This window comes from Corvus brachyrhynchos, unplaced genomic scaffold (assembly GCF_000691975.1).
Source record: "Corvus brachyrhynchos isolate BGI_N302 unplaced genomic scaffold, ASM69197v1 scaffold340, whole genome shotgun sequence".
NCBI classification, from domain to species: domain Eukaryota; kingdom Metazoa; phylum Chordata; class Aves; order Passeriformes; family Corvidae; genus Corvus; species Corvus brachyrhynchos.
The window spans coordinates 601232-605339 of record NW_008235987.1 but is presented as its reverse complement, the minus strand read 5'-3'; the positions used below and the strand labels follow the sequence as shown (position 1 = coordinate 605339).

The window sequence follows — 4108 nt, the reverse complement described above, 5'->3', positions numbered from 1 at the left end:
CGGCACCCGGGGGTGGGACCTGCTGGGGCTCTGGGTGTCTGTCACTGGGCAGAGCGGAGAGTGTCTCCTGTCCAGGCACTGGGACACGCTCAGCTGAACCGAAACCAGCACTGCTGGGATGCTGCTGGGTTCAGGGTCCCTGGTGCTGGGGCAATGCTTGGGAGAGCCAGGGGGAGTGTGCTTCTCCAGGAGCTGGCGGTGCTTCAGCGGCATTGCCCAGGGCTGTGTGATCTCCCTGTGTTTCAGCCTCAGTCCATCGTCCATTTGCCACGGGCAAGCAGCGGTGTGGCCACGCAACTGCAGCACCCTGGGTTCTCCCATGGCTTCTCCCCGTGTCTGGGGGATGGGCAGGCCAAGCTCTGCAGCAGAGGGGAGCGTGGGACAAAGCGATCCAAGGGCGAAAGGGCCAGCAGTGGATTTGCAGTGGTGCAATTAGAGCTCACCTTGGTGTGCACTTGGCAGCCTTTCCTTTGAACTCTCTCCCCTGACGGCTTTCCCGAGATCTGGAGATTTCCCAGCTCAGCCCTTCGCCATAGGGAGGTTCTGCAGAGCAGTTATAGATACCCAGGGAAGGCTGGGAGTGAGCCTCCCCTGAGCATCAGGAATTCCTGTGCCCCTGGGCAGGCTCCATCCGTTAGCAGGACTTGGGGATGCTGGGGCTGGCACAGACAGGGCCTGGGGGTGCCAGGGCTGGCCAGCACCTTGTGCAGTTGTGCCACCAGCAGCATGCCATGAGCATGCTGCAGCGGCTGGAGAGAGGCAGCTCCGTGGGAGCTGGGCAGGGTGCGCATGAGTGTCCTGCTGCGGAACACCGGTCCCTGAGCTGCTGGCCTGGAGGCAGTGGAGCATCATGTGGGGCTCATGGATGCACTGCCACAAGTGCATCACGGATCACAAGATCTCTTTTCCAGGTGAAACCAGGGTTGAGAGGGCATCTTCCTTGCTCTTGCCCTTGCTTTTTTCCAATTCATTGCAGGAATTAGATGGACTTTTGCCGACTAAGAGGTGTTAAATGGCTCTAAATACTCTTCACACTGCAATATCTCCACCACAGCGTTTAATCGAGTGCCACAGAAAGGCCTATAAATAAACGTAATGCGCCTGTGCCAGTTCCCTCCCACGGCATCTCGGAGCTCGCAAGAAAGTCGGCAAGAGGCTTGTGCTCGGACTGCAGCTCCTGCCTTCCCCTCCCATTCCTGTCCTCCTCTCCCCTCTCCACCCATGCCCTTCATTCCCCATTCCTACCCTTTCCTTTTTACCCTTTTTCCCCCATCTGAGAGTGAGGAGATCGAGCCCTGGAGCCTGGGCGTGTTGAACCACTCGCCACCCCACTGGAATGCAGCTGCAGGAGTGAGGATGGGAGGTCTGGAAGCAGAAGCCCAGTCCTGGCCCACAGGGCCCATGGAGACAGGACTGGGAAGCTCCTTGCAGTTGTCCCCCCGTTGTCCCTGGGGGCCACATCCTGCAGCGCTGGGCTTGGCGGGTGCTTGGGCTGGACGCTGCACCCCTGGGCACCCTGGCATCAGCCAGCACAGCCAGGAGCAAGTGCAGGTGTAGAGAATGAGCAGCGGGGAGGATACGGAGCATTTCAAGGCTGTTTATGCTGTTCTTGCATCTGTACACGAGTCCTTTGTGGTTGGAGATCTGCATACACCAAACCAGATGGATTTCCCACCAGGCTGCCTTAAATCTCCGGCATCTCAGCCCTTGAGTCCAAGCAGACAAAATGGGGGGGCTTTAGCTGTTGCAAAAGGCTCTGTATCTGTTGCTTTGGGGCTGCTGCTGCACGGCAGTGCCTCCTGAGAAACACTGTGAAATTCCTTCCACGTTCACTTCCCAGAGCCTTTATTACAGAAAATAAACAATCTTAAGGAAAGGGAGGAATGGGCAGAGGGCACTCCTTGGCAGATCTGGGTGCTCCTTGGCATCCCTGTGGCAGCAGGGCAGGGGACAGAGCTGGCTACGTGTCTAGGGCTGTCCCTTTTGGCACTCCCTGACTGGGCTGCTCTGTGTCCCCAGGTGGGCACTGGGGGGGCTGTGGGGTGCCTGGGGCACCCCTGTGCTGGCACCCTCTCTCTGAGGGAGCCCTGGGGCCTCGCTGAGGATCCTCAGCCAAACAGGATCCCTAAATAGGCTCCTCAGCCTGTCAGTTGACTGCCTCTTCAGTGCTGATGAGCCACTCTGGTGTTACTATTTAAAATCCTAATTGCTTTAATCAGCTCGCCTTTAGCCACCGAAGCCAGTGAGTCCAGGGGCTGAGAGCGCTCCCACTCGCCTTCCGCCCGCAGCCCCCCGCGCTCGCCAGCACAGCTGTGGCCAGGCACTGCGCGAGCGCCCAGCGTCCGTGTGGGCACCCAGCACCAACCCCACAGGTGCCCGGCATCCCTGTGGGCACCCGGCATCCCTGTGGCTCTGTGCTGGCACATGCTGGTGGCACAGCTGGTAGGACAGCGGTGAGACAGCGATGGGGCGACTGCAGAGCTGAGCACAAGTCCCCTGGGCAGGGGGAGGACAAGAACTTCAATGGATGAGGAGAAGAGGAGCTGCTGTTACCATGGGCTGACAGATGCCAGCACTTTAATGAGCTGGGAATTCCCATGTCCTCTCCCTGCGCTCGCCTTCATCACCATGAATTCTCTTCCAGGGTAAAAGCAGCTTCCTCCTTGGGTTTCAGTGCCCACCAGCCCACTCCTGCCTCCCCGGCTCCTCCAAGCACAGCCTCGGGGTGTTCCTTGCATCCTGAACAGGTGCGGGGCGCGGGGGCGCGGGGCAGAACTCTCCTGGGGCTGCACTCGCAGCCAACCTCGCTGGGATGGTGGGAGATGCCGGATTAAAATAGCGCGGCGCTTCCCTGGCGAGGGAGCCTTGCGGCAAAGACACCCACGCGGCTGCGCCGGGGAGGACGAGGAGGAGGAGGATGCTGCTGATCGGCGCCTGACACCGGCTGCGCTGGGCAGGGGCAGGAGATGCAGAGACCCAAATCTGTGGGTGCAGCGCTGCCGCTGAGGAACTCCTCCTGGCCGTCCTTGCCCCTCTCTGGTTCCCCTCGCAGGTGTGTGGCACAAGGGCATCCCCAGGGCTGGTTCCCTTCCTCGGCATGAGGCTTTGCACTGGCAGGAAGCTCGGCTGGGCCGGAGGGACCTGGCAGAGGAGGGGCAGGGATGCCGGGGTGCTGAGCACTGGCAGGGGCTGCAGGCCGGGAGGAAATGAGCAGGAAGCTGCCCGCTGTGGCCGGTGGTGCCGAGCTCCCTGCCGGGGCTGGCAGGCTCGCCACTGCGGCTCCTCCCCTCCTGCCAAGCCTGGCACCAGGGAAGGCGTTTGCCAGGGGCCAGTGCTGGCACCCCGAGTGTGAGTGCCAGCTCTCAGGGACCGGCTGCCCCTCGCCTTCTGTTGTGCCATAACTTGGCTTCTCCGGGGCACCACGTCCCACCTGCAGCCCCTCTGCCTGTGCCAAGTGAGCCCTGGTCCCCACCCCACTGGGTGCATGGCTGCTCCACCTCCTGCCCCCCACCTCCCCCTATGCTGGGTCTGGGGGCAGACTGGTGTCCCCAGCCCTGGGAGCACTTCTCCCTCAGGGTTTGGGGCCCCCACACCCATCCCTGTGCCTCGGCAGCCTGCCCACCACCGGCATTCCCAGTGATGGATGGGTGACATGCGGCAGCGGCCCCGGGGCTGTGTTGTCCCAGAATATTCCTGGATGAGCAGAAAACCTCATACAGGGGATTGTTCAACTCGCAGCAGCCTTCCTGGGGAGTGAGGACATCTCTGCATTTATTCAAGGACATCCCTTCTCAATTAAATCCCTGCATGGGCTAAACAAGCGGGCTGCTGAGATCAAAGGGGGTTTTTTTTTCCACTCTTTTTTTTTCCCAAATCGTTTAAATGATGCAGTGGAGGGAGTGTGGTGTGTTTGCCTTCCACACGCCTGGTGGGGAGGAGAAACTGCCATTAAATTCCCATAAAGGTGTTTCCCTGTGCTAATGTGGAACTGGAGGCGTTTGGAAGTGGTAGCCGTGGGGTGATGGCACCGGGTGGCTGCAGTGGTCGGGGGCGAGTCCAGAGATGCGGGATTGTTGGGGTGGGATTGCCCCCCTGGAGCGTGTGGCCA

The 4108-nt window shown here is 60.7% G+C and overlaps 1 long non-coding RNA gene across 6 annotated transcripts in view; it reads left to right on the top strand.

The window, feature by feature from the left end:
* LOC108445644 overlaps nucleotides 1-4108 on the top strand; it is a 102291-nt gene that overhangs the window by 26879 nt on the left and 71304 nt on the right. The gene's annotated exons all lie outside the window — the stretch shown is intronic.